At 35.3% G+C, this 19,556-nt stretch overlaps 1 long non-coding RNA gene across 1 annotated transcript; it reads right to left on the bottom strand.

Annotated features, from left to right (window-relative positions):
• Nucleotides 1-959: 959 nt before the first annotated feature.
• Nucleotides 960-18,107, bottom strand: LOC110743238. The gene is made up of 3 exons (XR_002521976.2): nucleotides 16,951-18,107; nucleotides 12,491-12,568; nucleotides 960-1,159 (listed from the first exon to the last, which is right to left on the bottom strand). It is a non-coding gene; the product is annotated as an uncharacterized LOC110743238 (long non-coding RNA).
• Nucleotides 18,108-19,556: the final 1,449 nt, after the last annotated feature.

The following is a 19,556-nucleotide window of genomic DNA, read 5'->3' as shown; positions in this document are numbered from 1 at the left end:
AGACAGATGTGCAAAAACACCATTGAGCATACTCAGAAGGGTGCTGAGTGTGACAAAAGGAAAGGGTTTTAGGGTCTGAAATTGGGAGTTTCAGGATGCAGGGTGGTGGTGGGGAGGGGGCAGCACTGAGAGTGATGGGATGGTCAGAAGCAGAAGTATGAAAGAGGAAATCTTGGAGAAGGTGAACACCAAGCTATGGTTTGACAAATAGACATTTTTGGACAAAGGTATGTACATTTGGATTGAGAGATTCTATATCAAACACAGAGCAGACATGGAGGCATTAACCACAATGGGAAAACTCAAAGATATTAAATATTTTTAGATTATAAAGTTCCAGGAGATGAGCAAGTGGAGACAGTGGTCTAGTCATAAAATATTTTGCATGCCAGAGAAGTAAGTTTGCATTTTTTAACCTTTGGTAAGAGGAAGTTAAGACATTTCGGATGTGGTTCTCCCTAAAGATGATTTTGTTCAGTTTTGTTTGCTTGTTTAATACTTCATACACCTACACAATGGGCCTGGCTAGGAACCGGTGGTGAACAAAAGAGAAAGTTTTTTGTTGTTGTTGTTTGTTTTTTAAATCAAATCTTTCAATAGTTAGTTGTCCGTTTCTTAAGTGAAAAAAGAAGAAATAGCTTAGATTTTGGGTTATCTTCTCCTCGCCAACTCCAGAGTTCAACCTTTAATTAATTAACTGGTCAATACAATTTTAAAATTAAATATCTCTATTCTCAATAAAAGTGGGGGAAATGTTCTTTTGTAATCTTTATTAATATCAACAGAAAGCATCAATTCATAAAGAAGAAATTTTTCATAACACACTAAATTTTGTCAGTTCAGAATAAGTAAGTTACAAAAAAAGCTCAGGTATTTTAACCTAGGAATAAAAAAAATGATACATGATACATTTGTATATTTCTTTCTTTGCACCATAAAACTTCAATGAACTCATATGAGAATACTATGTAAACCACTTATTAACTCCACAAGCTACATCAATATACTAGGTCCAGTAGAAATTAGGACACTTGCCACAAGCCTCACAACTCTTTCTCGAGTACAACTGGGTTTTGAGATTGTCTCCTAATTCTAACTCAAGGCTCTTCCACCAAAGACATGATACTCACATTACGTCCTTTGTGTCTCAGAAATCTCACTGGGAAAAAGCCAGAATGAAGACACATTAGAAGCAGAGTATTATTGGAATTAAAAGGACATTTAAATTTTGGTAAATACTTGTAAGCTTTAAGGAAGATAGCTTATTTTTAAGTTTTTTGTTTTGTTTTGTTTTGGTTTTTGAGATGGAATCTCTCTCTGTCACCCAGGCTGTAGTGCAGTGGTGCGATCTTGACTCACTGCAACCTCTGCCTCCCAGGTTCAAGCAATACTTCTGTCTCAGCCTCCTGAGTAGCTGGGATTGCAGGCATGCACCACCATGCCCAGCTAATTTTTGTATTTTTAGTAGAGACATGGTTTCACCATGTTGGTCAGGCTGGTCTTGAACTCCTGACCTCACGATCGGTCTGCCTCAACCTCCCAAAGTGCTGGGATTACAGGCATGAGCCACAGCGCACATCCTTAAGTGACTCTTTGTAGGTCATATCTCCTTACAGTAAGAGTCAAAAGTTTCCAAATTGATTTTATTATGTTGATATTTCTATAGAATAAAAAGGGGGACACTCAAACTTTAATACTTTTTGTAAGTAACCTAATAGCCCTAAACACATTTACATACACACACAGACACACACGCACAGTGCCAAAAGTTATTGTATTGACTCTCAGGAGGTATGCGTACTGGACCAAGAGTGGGGTCTCAAAGTAGAGTCACCCAAAGTCTTATCGTGTTTTTCATATTTGAACCCATGTCAGTTCCAGTCACTGTGCTAAATGCTTTATATAAATATAATCTCATGAATATCCTACAATAATAGGGAGTTGCTATGTAAGTGTAAGTAGTAAATGTTGATTTTGAAATAATGTCTGTCCGATTCAAGAATTCATGTACTTAATCCTGAAATCATCAACACTGAAATTTCAGTATTAAGGTTCAAATATCTTCCCAACCAAAGCACCTAGACGAGGATTGCAGGAAAGGTAAAGACTAGGCTTACACAAACTAATATTATATTTAGAGTTGATTGTCATATAAATAATAAAGCAAATGATTAAAAACAGAAGATATAAAACAGGAACTCCTCTTATTCCACTGACTTATTCTCATTCCCACTCTCATCAGGTAATTACTGTAAAGTATTATTTCAGGAGAAATAGGGATCACTAAATGTACAAAATATTTATCAACATTAAACAGGTCTTTCGATTTTTAAAAATTTGAATAAAGTATTTTTCAGTTATATCACCCTCATTTCTTCTCTATTCAACTGTGTTCTTTCAGCAGTACCATAACTGTCACATTATCAAGGTTTGCAAATATAATTATAACATCTAGCTTTGCCCAAAGTGTGGTTCTAAAAGCTGAAAATTAATAAAATGTTTAGCTTTTACCTAGGTAGTAAAAATGGATCGGTAAGAAATATTAAAGCACACCACTTAAAAAGTACTTTATCAGTCTAAATAAAATTATCTTTTTTCAATTACTCAGGTTTGTATAATGTTTTTTAGCACTCTTAGAAATTTTATGAAACATTTGCATTTAAACCATCAATACATGCATTACATTGTGGTCACCATTCATTCACTGAAATACAACTTCATTTACAAAGTGGTAAACAAGAAAAACTTTTGGGATGATTTAGTATTGAACAAAGTTTGATCTTAAAAATTAAAAATTAAGTTACTGTGAACATATACATACTGTTCACAGATTCAAATCATGTTTCCTCCTTATGTAAAACTTGTTTATTTTGGAGGCTCCCCAATGCCTTTTATTTTATTTACTGATTTATTTTTTCGGGTTACATGTGATAATTTAATACATCCATATAAGTAATAAAGATTAAATCGGTGTAATTGGTATATCCATCAGCTTAAATATTTGTCTTTACTTTAGGCTGGAAACATTCCAATTATTCCCTTCTGGCTATTTTGAAATATACAATAAATTATTTTCCTTATTTATTTATTTGTTTTTAATTTTTCAATTTTTTTTTTTGATGGAATCTCGCTTTGTCACCCAGGCTGGAGTGCAGTGGTGTGATCTCAGCTCACTGCAACCTCTGCCTCCTGGGTTCAAGCAATTCTCCTGCCTCAGCCTCCCGAGTAGCTGGGATTACAGGTCATGCCACCACACCCCAGCCAATTTTTTTATTTTTAATAGAGACAGGGTTTCCTCGTGTTGGCCAGGCTGGTCTTGAACTCCTGACTTCAAGTGATCCACCCACCTCAGCCTCCCAAAGTGCTGGGATTACACGTATGAGTCACCACACCTGGCTGAAACATATGATAGATTATTGTAAACTATACTCACCCTACAGATCTATCAAACACTAGGTCTTATTTTTTCTATAAAACTGTATATTTGTATTTATGAATCAACCTGTCTCCATTCCCACCTACGCCACACACACACCCTTCCCAGCCTCTGGTAATCACGAATCTAACCTCTACCTTCATGAGATCCACTTTTTTTGGCTCCCACATGTGAATACAAACACGAGATACTTGTCTTTCTGTGTTTGATTTATTTCACACAATTTCATGGCCTCTGGTTCCACTTGTGTTGCTACAAATGACAGGATTTTATTCTGTTTTATGGCTGAATAATATTTCATTGTATATATAAGCCACATTTTTCTTATCCATTTATCTATCTATTGGTGAACATTTAGGTTGAATCCATACTTTTGCTATGCAGATAGTGCTGCAATAAACATAGGAGTGTAGATACTCTGGTATAATGATGTCCTTTCTTATAGATATTTATGTGATCCGCTCTTTATTACTTATTTCCTTCTGCTAATTTTGGGTTTGGTTTGTTATCGCTTTTCTAGTTCCCTAAGGTGAATCACTAGGTTGTTTATTTGAAGTCTTTCTACTTTTTTGATGCAGGCATTTATTTCTATAAACTTCTCTGTTAGTACTGTTTTCTCTGTATTCCATAGATTTTAGTATATTTCTATTTTCATTGGTTTCAAGAAAAAATTTAAATATTATTTTTAATTTCTTCGCTGACCCATTGGTTGGTTGCTGTCTAATTTCCATGTGTTTGTGTGTTTTCTGAGGTTCTTGTTATCGACTTATACTTTTATTCCATTGTGGTCAGAAAATATACTTGATGTGATTACTACCTTTTTGAATTTGTTGACACTTGTTTTGTCTTTGTAGTCTAAAATACGGACTGTTATGGAGAATGGTCCGTGTGCTGGAGAGTGTGTATTCTGCAGCAGTTGGATGAAATACTCCATAAATGTCACACCTATTTGTTCTAGTGTGTAGTTTAACTCTAATGTTTCTTTGTTCAGGTTTTCTGTTTGGATGATCTTTCCGTTACTGATAGTGTAGTGTGGAAGTCCCCTGCTATTATTGTATTGGAGTCTATCTCTTCCTTGAGATTTCTTAATGTATGCCTTACATACTTGGGAGTTCCAACGTTGTGTGAATGGATATTTATAATTGTTATAGCCAATTGCTAAATTAACCCCTTTATCATACATAGTAACTTTGTTTCTTTTTACAGTGTCTGACTTGTGGTCTTTTTTTCTGACAGAAGTATAGATATTCCTCCACTTTTTTAGTTTCCAGTTGCATTGAATATATTTTCACATGTCCTCACTTTTAGTCTATGTCTGTCTTTACACATAAGTAGGTCTCTTTAGGGAGCATAAAGTTCAGTGTTGTTTCCTTATCCGTTCTGCCATCCTAGGCCTTTTATTTGGATAATTTAGTCCATTTATATTCAGTGGTATTGACCAGTAAGGACAGTAACCACTTCATTGTTTGTTTTCTGGTTGTTTCGTAACATTTCTTTTAGTGTCCTGCTGTCCTACTGTGGTTAAGTGATTTTATCCAGTACTATGTTTCAATTTGTTGTTTTTTGTTTTTACTGTAACTATTTCTTTTTTTGCATTGTGGTTACTGTAAGGCTTACAAGAAACACAGATATAACAAAATATTTTAAAGAGACCACAACTTATCTTTGATCTCACAGAAAAGATTAAAAAACAAGAAAGCTTAAACCTCCACACTTTAACTTCATCCCTTCCACATTTTGAATTTATGTTGTCTCAATTTATATATTTTTATACTGACTATCTCTTAACTGGTTGCTACAGTTATTATTGTTTTTGATAGATTTGTCTTTTGACATTCTTACTAAACTTATGAGCAGACTGCACGTCACAATTACAATATTCAAGTATTCTGGATTTGTTCATGTGCTTTATTTTACTAGTGGGTTTCATACCTTGAAATACTTTCTTTTTGCATGTTAGTTGTTTTTTCAGGTTGAAGAATTCTGTTTAGTATTTTTTGCAAGATGGGTGCGATGAATTGCTGAGAAAATTGAGAAAATGTTTATTTCTCTTTTATAGTTGAAGCATAGCTTTGCTGGATAAATTATGGTAGTTTTTTTTTTAATCTGTTGGCCCTTTGCAAATGTCAGCCTACTCCTTCTCAGCCTGTGTGGTTTCCATCAAGAAGTTTGTTGCCAAAAGAAATGGAGCTCCTAGAGATGTTATTTGCTTCTTTTCTCTTGCAGCTTTTAGGACCTTCTCTTTGTCCTTGTATTTGAGAGACTGATCATAATATGTCTTGGAGTAGTCTTGTTTGAATCAAATCTATTCGGTATTTTCTGACCTTCCTGTACTTGGATATTGTCTCTTTCTCAAGTTTTGGAAAGTCTTCTGTTATTATTTCTTTGAATTAGCTTTCTACACTTTGCTCTTGCTTAACTTTCTCTTAAAGATGAATAATTCTCCAATTTGGTCTTTTGAGATAATTTTCTGTATTGTGTTGGTGATCTTCATTCCTTTCCATATTTTTCGTCTTTTTCCACTCAGACTGTATATTTTCAGATAGCCTGTCTACAACCTTACTGATTTTCCTCTGCTTGACCCATTCTGTTGTTGAGAGCCTCTAATGAATTTTTCAGTTTAGCAAAATATTTCTCAGTTCCAAGATTTCTGTGTGATTTTTTTATTATTTTGATCTCTGTTAAATTTCTCTGATAAATTTCTAAATTGATTTTACGTGTTCTCTTCGAGATCACTGAGTTTCCTTAAAGCTGCTATTCTGAATTCTTAGTCAGAGAATTCACACATCACAGTCTCCTATGGGCTAATCTCTAGTTCATTTCTTTTTCATTTAGGGAAATTATGGTTTCCTGTTTGCTGTTGTTTCATGTGGATGTGCTGTGTCTTTGCACTGAAGAAGTAGTTACTTGTTTTTGTCTTCTTTCTCTGTCTTGTGTTGGCTTTCATTGAATACATTTGCTTAGAGATTCATTGTAATTTGCCTGTTGATTTTCTTTTTTATTTTCCCCTGCTAGGCCACTGTCTCTTTATTGGTACTAGATCGCAGCTTAAGCCCAGGTTTGCTTCGGTTCTAGTAAACAATTAGTGTGCTGCCCATCCTGAATGGGAAGATTCCCAAGGGGATATCCTGGTAGTTTGGGAAGGCTGGCTAGGGGGTTATGCCCAAGAGAATGAACCTTTACAGTGTGGTGCTGCTGAGCAGCCACTCTGATTTACTCAAGTTACAGAATAGAGTTTCCAGGGCTGAAGATGGTAGTCCCAACTCCTCCCTTTGTGTCTGTATTTCTTCAGGGATATTTCTCACTCCGGCACTCTTGATGATTCCAATGAGTTGAGGCTGTGATGAGCTTCCTGCCAGGGAGCCCGAGATGGTGGGAAAACTAGTTGTGGACTTTGATCTCACTTTTCCCAGGGTAGAAACCATGAGTTGGGGAAAAATGTTCTGCACACTTGGTGCTGGGCAGATTGAGGGAAGTTTAATTCTTTTGCCATATGCTCACAGTTTGCTTTCCTCACACACACCCAGTCTGTGGCTCAAGCAACTGTCTCCTCCTCATATTTGAGTTACGAGCTACTGTTGGTGATAATCTCAGCACTGTATATTTGGTTTTGGTTTTCTTTGAAGGGGAGTAAAGCCAGGTTGCTTCTATGATGCTGTTTTGGAAACTATTTTATATTATTTGCTAAGCTCTTTCAATTTGAAGAATCTCCTAATGAGTACATTTTTTTTTTTTTTATTTCTGGATAATTTTCTTTAAGCATCCTTTTTCCTTCTCTTCTACCTTAGATTTATAGTCCCCTAGACATCCTGTACAAATGTCATTCTTGGGGTTACCTTCATTATTTTCCTGGATTGGAGTCACTGCTTCCTGGAAAGTATGTCTTTCTCTTTCTGTATTTTAGAATGCATGCTGAAAATACTTCCCTAGAATAGGATAGTGGAGCCTGAGTGTGATAACTTTCTAAGGAAGGGAAAATGCAATATAACTTTTGAAATTATTTTCTCAAAAACAATGTAGTTTATCTTCTCATAGATGATGATAATTTGTATGTTTATATAATTCTTGTTTGAAGAAAATTTTTTTTCTGGATCTTTGAATGTAATGGTCATTTTCTAAAAATGAATGTTGTTAAAAGTAAATCAAATGACTCTGATTTTCTTTCTTTTGCAGGCACCCTGGATTCCTACTTCCCCTCTGAAATTTTATGATCTTTTCTATGTTTCTAAAATTTCTATGCTTCTAAAATTATGTAATAGTTTCTTGCAGTGTGTGTGTGTCTCTGTGTGTGTACATGTGTGTTTTCATTTATTGTGTATGATATTTTTCCAACTGTAAGATTTATATCATTTAATTCTTAAAATTATCTTTTGTTATTTAATTGATAATTTTCCTTATACACTTAATCTTCATACTCTTTCTGAGACACAAATAATTCTAAGGATATAAAATAACCGATCTTCTCTTACATTGCTGATGGGAATGTTAAATGCTACAACTGTTGAGAAAGCTCTTTTCAGTTTCTTAAAATAAATTTAAACTCATACAAAAATTATTCTGAAATTGTGGAGCAAGGAAAATCTGTTTGACCATAAAAGCAATGATGATACTGGCAGAATTATTAAAAATCAAAATTTTCAGAACTCTAAAAATTAACCAAAGCTTGCAATAATCTGAGGAGCATTAAATCAAGAAAAATGACTATGTCTTGGTAATAACAGCATGTTTTGTGATGTCTCAACTTGCCCTATTTTTATCACTCGTTCTAATGCCAAGGTAGCCTTTACAGACCATACCATCGCAAACATGGTAGCTGGAACAAGCAAACAAAAAACAGTAGCATAGCAGTTACTGGAGGAGGCAGAGCAGATTTGAGGCTCTCCAATAAGCCATCCCAGAGAACTGCTACTCTTGACTTGTCTCTGTGGGAAATCCCCATTTCTACAACTTCATGTGACCTGAGTCAGAGCTCATTCAGTATGAATAGCATTACCCTTGGGGTGTTTGTCAAAAAACAATTAGTTCTTTGCCACTGCAGATGCCTGAGGTGGCAATACCAGTTGGAGAAAGGAAGAAGTTGACTAAAAACCTTAAAGGAAATATTTGAACAGTGAGATGTCCACAGGGGCCTTTGAGAAGCACTGACAAATTTATGAATATCTAAAAAGCCATAAGAATCTGCAGAGTTGTGTGCCTTCCCAGGAAAGCCCTAAGAAGGCTTTATTATCTTTCCACTGTCAGACCTCTACGCTATGCCAGGCAAGAAGTGAAGACTAAGGCAGAATTGTAAACTTCAAAAATATTGAAGGTATGCCCCACTGGCACATGGGGCCTTATGCAAAGGCTGAGAGACTTATGGGTTCAAGACATGTAAGAAAATCTATGCTCAGTCATTAGCTGACTACGAAGCTTACTGACACAGAGACTTCAGAGGCTATACACAAGAAAGGATACAAACTGTATACAATTTGCTCAGAAAAGTCATTAAACAAACAGTAGCAGCAGCAACAGGGACATCAAACCCTAGGAGACACGGTATCGAATTTCCAGATATACTACATTATATTATTTAAAATAATCAATTTTCAAAAGGAGATTATAAAACACACAAGGAAACTGAATGTTTAATCCATGCACAAGAGTAAAGTTAATTGATAGAAATTATCTCTGATGAATACCAGATATTGGAATTATTAGTCAGAGACTTTAAATCAGCCATCATAAATAGATTCAAAGTACTAATGAAAAGCATGTCTAAATAATAAAAGAAAAGAACGAGAATGATGTCTAAGTGAATAGAGAATATTAACAAGAGAAAGACATTGTAAAAAGAAGCCAAGTAGAAATTTCTAAAGTTTAAAAATACAGTGAGTGAATTAAAGAATTCACAAGGGGCTTAAAAACCGATTTGAGCTATCGAACTAAGAACTGATAAACTTGACGAATTAATAAACTGAAGATAAACTAATTATCTCACTTAAGATCAGAACAAAAAATTTAACAAAATAAACAAACCTTAAAAACTTGTGGATATGAGAGTGGGAGTATGAACAGAGGAGGTGCAAAGGATATTTAGGACAGTTAAAAATGCTCTGTATAACATTAAAATGGTGGATATTCATCATTGATATATAATACCAAAGGGAACCTTAAAGTAAGTTATAGACTCTAAGTCATAATGATTTGTCAATGTAGGTTCATCAGTTTTAAGAAATATATCTCTCAGCTAACTCTACTGGGGAATGTTGATGATAAGGAGGCTGTGCATGTGGAGGGACAAGAAAAGTATGGAAAACTTTTGTACTTTCTGCTTAGTTTTACTGTGAACCTAAAGATTCATACAAAATAAGTCTATTAAAGACACACATACACACACAAACACATACATGTACACAAAACAACATATAGTGCACCATCACAAATTCAAGGGACAAAGAGATAAAAGAGAGAAAAGGGTAGGAAAAAGTATTTGAAAAAACAATAAAAATTACATATCCAGGAGGCTCAAAAATAAAAAAGTAAAATAAACTCAGAGATTCTTAAGTAAATGTATCATAGTAACTAAAAAAAGTCAACAATAAAAAGAGATTGTGAAAGCATCAAGAAAAGACTGGCACAATATATACAAGGCAACCTTAATAAGGTTAACAACTGACTTCTCACAGAAACCATGTAGGCGAGAAGGCAGTGGGATAATATATTCAAAGTGCTGAAGGAAAAGGCTGTCAACCAAGAATTCTACATCCAGCAAAATTATCCTTTAAACATGAAGAATGAATTAAGATATTCCCTGACAAATAAAAACTGAGAGAATCAGTTATTAGTAAACCTGCCCTCCATGTAACACATGAAGAAATAAAAGACACCATTAAGGGTACCTACATAGTTGAATATAAAAGACAGTACAAGTATATTTTTGTTTGTAATGCCTTTCTTCTCCCATGTAATTTAAAAGATGAGTGCATAAAGAAATAATTACAAAATTGTGTTGATGGGCCTATCATGTATAAGAATATATTTTATATGAAAATACCAGCACAAAGGAGGAAAAAAAACAGAGCTATATTGTATCAAAATTTTTGTACACTACTGAAATTAAGTTGTTGACTTGGTATTAATCCAAAATATGTAATTTTCCTGATGCTGTGAATGATAAACCCCATGCTACCACTAAGAAAATTATTTACATATATACATATATATCATATCATGTATATTATTTTAATTCAAACATATATATTTGCCGGCTCAAGTTTGCCAGCAGCAGCAAATGCCCTCAGTGCAAATATTTCTCTATTCCAGTGCAGGGCACTACCTCTAATTTTATGCTTCTACGTTTCCACAAAGTGTTCACTTAGTAGCTCCTCACTGTCTTTTCAAATATTCAATACTTTAAGTAATTTTTTTATTATACTTTAAGTTCTAGGGTACATAAGGACAATGTGCAGGTTTGTTACCTAGGTATACATGTACCATGTTGGTTTGCTGCACCCATTAACTCATCATTTACATTAGGTATTTCTCCTAATGCTATCCCTGTCCCAACCCTCCACCCTTAAAAATATATTACCTATAATTTTCTCTTATTTTTAGCAAAACTATTGGTCCAAACAATGTGACCCTCTATTACTGAAAATAGGAGCTTTTTTTTCTTTTTGTCAATTTTCTTGTTATCCTCAAAATTTATTACTTTATTACTACTATGGATGTACTTTTTTTATTTGCAAATGCAAGCTTTTCTTTAAATTTCAAGGTAGCTGTTGTCATTATATATTTTAGTATATTTTTATTTTCCATATATTCTATTCTCATTTTTATAATAGAAGACCATATCTTACATGTTTTCAATTATCTTTTTCAGTCTTCCATATTTGGTAGTTTTTTTTAAAATAATCAATTTCAAATGTTATTCTATTGTGTTTTATTTTAAGCAGTTTTTTTCAAACCCACTTGCCATATTCCTGATGGCTTTTTCTATAGATATTATAACTTCTAGTTGTTTCTTACTTGCCTTTGCTCTCTATTATATCTTCATTTGTCTCTCCCATATACTTCTTGAGTTTTACCTGCTTGGTTTTCATCTCTGACTTTTGTTTCATAATTTCTTATTTAAACATGCATATCTTTTGTTTAAAACTTTCTTCGTTTTAAAAAACATACAATCTGTTAGCATTTTGTGTCTAAGTAGTTGTCTGAAGCAACTATCTAATGTTTTCTTATATAAATCTGTTAGCCTTTGAGAATTGTTTCATTAAATTATGTTCTTTTAAGAAAATAAATTCAGATAACAGATCTAAGGGTATTGGCTGGAAAAGTTTTGGAGGAGGCTTGAGACTTCCTGTAAGTCCACACTTCCCATATAAACTACCAATGGGTCTATGGGACCAAGATTTGACATTCAGAGTTGATATGCTTAAGTTATAGAATAAGGAAGAGCATTTTTCTATTTTTCACATAATTCCACAGTGCTTGCCCTCTCCCTTGCTGTAGTTCAAAGGTTATCTCCTTTTCTTTTTCTCAGACAGAGTCTCGCTTGATCGACCAGGCTGGAGTGCAGTGGCGCAATCTCAGCTCACTGCAACCTCCGCCTCCTGGGTTCAAGCCATTCTCCCGCCTCAGCCTCCTGGAATTACAAGCGCAAGCCACCACACCCGGCTAATTTTTTTGTATTTTTAGTAGAGACAGGGTTTCACTATGTAGGTCAGGCTGGTCTCGAACTCCTGACCTCGTGATCTGCCCGCCTCATCCTCCCAAAGTGCTGGGATTACAGGCATGAGCCACCACACCTGGCCAAAGGTTATCTCTTTAGTATCCTAATGGATATAAGACTAAGCATTTATAGATCATGTTATAATATAAAAAGTCATTTTAACAAAGTGTCTAATATATGCCTGTTGGAAAGTATAATATTTTTATTGTTATTGTTACTGTAATAAGCATTCAAATGATTGAAACGAGGTGTTTATTGTACCCTACAATGGTTTTCTTCTGCTCTAACTGGAAATGTCACTTGAATTGCTTTCACTTTATTTTTATCGAGTTTGTTCAAATTACCTTTGACTCCTCCAGCAATGTAGATATTTGAGTGACTTCGCTGGTGTCTTTGAAGAGAGGAAACAGCATGCCTAGGTCCTAAGGTGGGAACACAATCAGTGTTAAATCTCAGAGAGACAGTTTGAATGAAGCAGGGAGTGGTGGGGAAGCTGAGGTCAGATGGGTTTGAGGACAGGGTTACACAGGGTCTTGTAACAGTTTTGTTGTTCACTGTGAATGAAATGAGAAGCTACTTGAGAAATTTTAGCAGAAGAGTGACATAATCTGACCTATGTTTCAAAAGAATCGCTCCAGCTGGTGTTCCAAAAGTAGACTGTTAGGAAAAGGGTAGAAGTGAGGAGACTGATCAGAAGGCTCTAGAAATGATCCAGATGAGAGATGATGGCTGCTCATATAGTAGCATTTGCAGTAGTGGACATGATAAGTGGTCAGATTCCATAGATGTGCAGCTATAACCAAGAGAATTTTCTTATGTATTAGATGTGTGCTGTGAAAGAAAGGCACTAAAAAGAGATCATGCTAAGTTTCTAGGCCTGAGAAACTGGAAGGATTTTATTGTTATTTAACCGAGATAAGAGAGACACTGGGTGGAACACGTGTTTGGGGATAGGAAATCAGGAGTTTAGATTTGGACATAAGTTGAAGGTGCCTCACAGATATATGTGAACTGAACTGGAACATGGGATCCTAGTGTATTGGGATGAATAGTGTCCCCCCAAAATGTATGTCTACCCAGAACCTTTGAATGTGACCTTATTTGGAAATAGGATCTTTGTAGATGTGAACAAGTCAAGGTGAGGTCATGATGGATTAGAATGAGCCATAAATGCAATAAGAATAACATTCTTATAGGAAGAGGGAAATGTGAACACACATAGACATGCAGCCTGTCGGTGAGGAAAGCCATGTGAAAACAGAAACAGAGAATGAAATAATGCATCTGCAAACCAAGGAATGCCAGTGATTGCTGGCAACCAACTGAAGGTTAGAAGTGGCAAGGAAAAGTCCCCTTCTAGACTCGTCAGAGAAAACTTGGCCTTTCTGAGATCTTGATTTCAGATTTCTAGCCTCTAGACTCATGAGAGAATAAATTTCTGTTGTTATAAGCCACCCAGTTCATGGTAGTTTGTTATGAAGCCTAAAAACTTAACATATTTATTGAGACTTTACTGGCCCTCAGTATTTCAGAACCATCATTTCCCCTATTTGAGATTTCCTCTTCTGTTCTTCTTGTAGCAATGAATCATATTCACCTTAGGGGGCAGGTGGTGCCTCACAAAGCTGACTCCCATTGAGCTAAATGTCTAAAATCCCTAATTGGATTTTAAAAGTCAGGGGCACTGATTTTTGCTTGTTGCCCTCATGGCTATTTTGTTATCCACCTTGTATTTCTGCAGATTATGTTCTCAACATGAAATCTGTCTGAAATTTAATTTCCTCACCTCTATGAGAGAGAGGTACTAAGAAATACAATGCCTCTCTATAATGAACTTTTAAGTTATATAGAATTGGTTTAAAAACTTGGAGAAAATGTAAGAGCTTGCCTTGTGTTATAAATACTGATTCTAAAGAAAATCTTTAGATTAAAGAAGATTAGTAAATATTTTAAAATAGTATTTTGTCATGTTTAGGTACCTTTCATCTTGGTACCTTGAATAATGATATGTAATATTCAAAATATTCATTCATTAAGGAATCCAATATTGCTCTTTTGGAAATTAAAACTACCGTATTCACATTCTATGTGTACAAGAAAGGTTTAAGTTCCAAAACTGTAAGTTGTAGTTTCTTATCCAAAAGGCCTTTAGTGTCCTCTGTTTTAAAATTTTGCATCTGAATTTGCTTATGGTTGGTAAAAAATGTGTTTGCCTTTTTATCATGTGTCCTCATTATTTTATTTTTTGTCATGTGTCCTCATCATTTTGAGTTATTTGCAGTTGCAGAAAGAATGAAGCTAGGTAAAGACCCTTAGAAACTGCAGAATTTTTTCAAGGGTCAGAAAGACAATAGGTTTTTTGGAAAGTAATGGGGGATTATCACGTGATGAGGATAAGTTGATAGGGTTGAGCTGAAAGCTAAGCATCTGGCTTATGAAAATTTTTGCTGTCGCTGCTGGAGCTAGTCAGCATTATATAGTTCCTTGATCACTAGGGACTTTACGATCTGTCTTAAGCTATTTGTGCACTAACAATAACTCTAACTGTTCATTCCATGATTTCTACTATTTGTAGAAAAAAAGAGTAAATGATGTCTAAAAAATTTGAACATAAAGAGATGTTAAAATAAGGAGATTGGATGTAAAAAAAATGCTAAAGAACACCAGGAGATGCAATAAATCCAAATGGTGTTCATAACAAGAAGGAAAAAAATAGTTAATGCAAAACTGAACAGAAAGATGCAAATAAATAAGTAAATTTCTCATTCAGGATCGATTTGGAGGCTGTGCTTCTTGGCAGAGTTACTGCTTATTATTTTTATGTTTCTAGTTTCCCATCTCCTTTTGTCAGTCTATTGAAAGCTTGTTAAAATCTTATTTGCTTTTGCTGTACCTTTGTCATTGCTTTTGCTTTAACTTTAATGCTAAATCATGTAGAAGTAAGGTAAAAGGGAGAACAGAGGTAACACAAATAGTCATTGTAACAGCCTAGTTTTATGGATACTTTATATATTGATCAGCTTATGTTTTATTCAGACTGGATGGAAGAACAATTGGGAAATAAGAAGGAACGTCTCCCTTAAATAGTACATTGCAACGCTGATGCAAAACGTCTAAGGGTTTCCAGGAGAGACTGGCTAGCATCTGAAAGGTGCACTGACATACAAAAGAAATAACCCGTCTGTCCATGGGAACACTCTAGGCAAAATAAGAGTTGCTGCATTAATTTCTTTCTGCTTCCTTTGAAAAAGACAGAAATGTACTTCATATATATATATGTATGTGTATGGGAATGTATACATATGCATGTATACATGTATAAATATATGTGTATGTACATATGTGTATGTGTGTATATATATACATTTATATATGTATGTATATAATATATGTATGCAAATACACACACACACACACACGGTTGTTTTGCATAGTGCTTGGCACATTGTAGACCTCTAATAAATGAGTGGTCAATGTGAAGGAATATATAAACAAATAAATACGACACCAAGTATGTCAACCGAGCCAATTAAAAGTTATACAAAGTTTCTAATGGTCAGAATAGTTGCATTGTCCAGATTCAAACCAAGGACTGTATGAATGCTAATCCTGTGCTCTTAGACACGCCCAACATGATTCAGAAAGTACTAGCTTAGTATTCCGTGGTGTATATGTGCCACATTTGCAGCCATAAAAAGGGATGAGTTTGTGTCCTTTGTAGGGACATGGATGCAGCTGGAAACCATCATTCTCAGCAAACTATCGCCAAGAACAGAAAACCAAACACCGCATGTTCTCGCTCATAGGTGGGAACTGAACAATGAGATCACTTGGACTCGGGAAGGGGAACATCACACACTGGGGCCTATTATGGGGAGGGGGGTGACGGGGGAGGGGGGAGTGGTTGCATTGGGAGTTATACCTGATGTAAAGGACGAGTTGATGGGTGCTGATGAGTTGATGGGTGCAGTACACCAACATGGCACAAGTATACATATGTAACAAACCTGCACATTGTGCACATGTACCCTAGAACTTAAAGTAAAATAATAATAATAAAAAAAGAAAAACAAAACAAAAACAAACAAACAAACAAAACAAACCAAAAAAAAAGGAAAGTCCTAGCTGTGTGGCGTTTGGCAAACAGCCGAACCTCTGTGAGCCTCCGTTTCTCATACTGAAGGAGAGCATCTCAAGACACAGTTTTGAATTTAAGGGATAATGACATGTATAAAGGGCTTAGTATTGTGCCTAGCACATAATTAACATTGCTGGTAATGATGATGATATATGTAAAGGTAGAGATTTTCTTAAATTATATCCACCCTCAGCTGCCTTTCACAATGCTGCCACCTGCATCAGGGAGAACTCATGATCCACTTAGAATTTGTTCATTCACCTCTGATAACTATTACACTCAGGCCTAATTTAAACCTCATTGAACTCCATACAGAACGAGGTACTATGGAGATGGTAATGAAGCATTCCTGGCCACTTTAATCACACATATGCAATTCCAATAGAATAACGGTGTTTTGCTTATGGTGAGCCTGTATTAAATATTTATTTTTATTTAAGAGCCTTACTTTACTTTGTTCAGCTACCTACACCTTTGAGCAGAAGAACAAGATAGATTCGCATGACTGTGTTTCTTTTTTTCTTTTTTTCATTTCCCCTCCAAATCTAAGTATAGATTTCAGCAGACCAAATCAAGAGACCTATTGACCCTGGTTCTTATGTTAAAAGTTATAGGGATCTCAGCCACGTTTCATGAGAACACTAAGGCAATTTCACAATGACTTACCAGTGAGGTTAATTATTTTTTTCAGAAGTGTATTGTGATGCCTCTCTCTGGATGAAGCTATGGTGAACTTTCCTCTGTATTGGAATCCCAAATTAAGTTGGGGCCAGTATTCTAAAAGAAATGAGAAGAAATTAATCTCTTAAAAATTAAGATTACCTCTCTCTCTTCTTTCCATGCACTGCCCCCAGCCCCGCCAACCCCGTTCACCATTCCTAACTGAAGGCTGTTATATTGGTGCTAAATATAAAATCTCTTACCAGTGTGTGCTCTGCATATCTGAAAATCGTGCAGTGGTGAACCTCTTGAGTGTATTTCTTTCTTTCTTTATTAATGAAAAGGTTTTTATTTGTGCCCTCTGTTATTCTCAGAAGTACACCACAAAACAAAATGGGAAACCATGATTTATCTTCTATTTGATAAAAACATCTGCAGAATAAAACGAGCCTCTTGATGCCGGAATTGTCATCAATGATGACTTTGACAAAATGAGCAATACATAATTTGCTAGCTCCCTTGCGAAGCTGAAACAGATTGTCAAATAAAACACTGGAGGAGATGCATATGGGCTGAGTAGACCGGCTTTGAATAGGAACATGCGCAGGTGGAGGCTTAGTAGTGGCTGTAAGAAGGAGAACTGCCCTAATTTGGATGGTCATTTGCATTTGAAAATGCTCCTTGCTAAATTGTGAGTATTCCCTATAGGAAAAGAGAATGCATTCTGCCAAAACCGCAGCTATTTTTGTTTCTTGGTAACTTGAATAAACCAGAAAACCTAAGGCAAAGTGGAGGGAGTTGCACTCAAACAAACCATTTTTTAATGGTGGGCTTATAGAATACAAATCAGTAATATATGAAAAGGACACTTATGAAAATCAATTGCTTTATGGTTAAAAATGGATTTTTCATCAACACGAAGCATGGAAAGTGTACTAATGGGTGTATTCAGCATGCATTTTTACAAATGACAATCAAATGCTTTTATTAGTCTTTATATCTGAAAAGTATGGCAAAAATCACATAATTAGTTCTAAACTCGCTTGATTTTTTTTGTCGTTGAATGGCCTAGAGGACTTTGCTTGTTTATATATTTTATTATTGGTATATGAGTTGTACATATTTTGTGAGTGTGTGAAATATTTTGATACCTGCTTACAATGTGTAATGATAAAATCGGGGTAATTGTGATGTCCATCACTTCAAACATTTATTTATTCTTTGTGTTGGGAACTCACAATAACTTTTAGCTATTTTGAAATATAGAATAAATTATTTTTAATTATAATTTCTCCACTGTACTATAGAATATTGGAATTTATTCTTTTGTTTGTTTGTTTTTGAGACGGAGTCTCCTTTTGTTGCCTAGGCTGGAGTACAATGGTGTGATCTTGGCTCACTACAACCTCCACCTCCCAAGTTCAAGAGATTCTCCTGCCTCAGCCTCCTGAGTACCTAGGATTATAGGCATGCACCACCACACCTGGCTAATTCTTTTGTATTTTTAGTAGAGACGGGGTTTCGCCATGTTGGCCAGGCTGGTCTCAAACTCCTGACCTCAGGTGATTCCCCCACCTCGCCCTCCCAAAGTGCTGGGATTACAGGCGTGAGCCACCATGCCTGGGCTATTCTTTTCATCAAACTCTATTTTTGTATCTGTTAACCAACTTCTTTTTATCACTCACTACCTCCTTCCCTTCTCAGCCTCTGGTAGCCACTATTCTACCCTCTGCTTCAATGAGATCCACATTTTTAGCTTCCACATATGACTGAGAATGTGCAATTTTTGTCTCTTTGCCTGGTTTGTTTCACCTAACATAGTGACCCCCAGTTTCCATCCATATTGCTGTAAACGACAGAATTACATTCATTTTTATGGCTGAAACGTATTCCATTGTGTATGAACACCACACTTTCTTTATCCATTCACCCATTGCTGGACACATAGATTGATTCTATATCTTGGCTATTGTTAATAATGCTTGAATAGACATGAGAGTACCGATATCTCTTCCATATATTAATATCCTTTCTTTTGGATATATGCCCATCAGTGAAATTTCTGGATTATATGGTAGTTCTCTTCTTAGTTTTTTGAGAAACCTCCATACCCTTTTCCATAATGACTATGCTACTTTACACTCCCACCAACAGTGTATGAGCAATCCCCTTTCTCTGCATCTTTATCAGCATTTGTTATTTCTTGTCTTTTTTATAGTAGCCATTTTAATTGGGGTGAGGTGATAGCTGTGGTTGTGATTTTTATTTTACTAATAATTAGTGATGTTGAGGATATGCCTGTTGTCCATTTCTATGTTTTCTTTTGGGAAATGTCTATTCAGATATTTTCCCCATTTTGCAATGATTTTTTGTTTTGCTACTGAGTTGTTTGAATTCTTTACATATTCTGGTTATTAATTATTTGTCAGATGGATGTGGTTTTCACAGGTCAGTACGGATTGCCCAGATAGACAAAGTTTTATATCCTAAAAGCTGAGGAATCCTTTTACCTGAGGAATCTTGCATTTGTGGAAATTTCTGTTAATTTCAGTTCTTTAATCATAAGAAAGAAGCAATGAATGTTTCCCAATATAGTTACTCTTTTTACTCAA

This window comes from Papio anubis, chromosome 3 (genome assembly GCF_008728515.1).
Source record: "Papio anubis isolate 15944 chromosome 3, Panubis1.0, whole genome shotgun sequence".
NCBI classification, from domain to species: Eukaryota; Metazoa; Chordata; class Mammalia; order Primates; family Cercopithecidae; genus Papio; species Papio anubis.
This window is presented reverse-complemented; position numbering and strand designations above follow the sequence as displayed.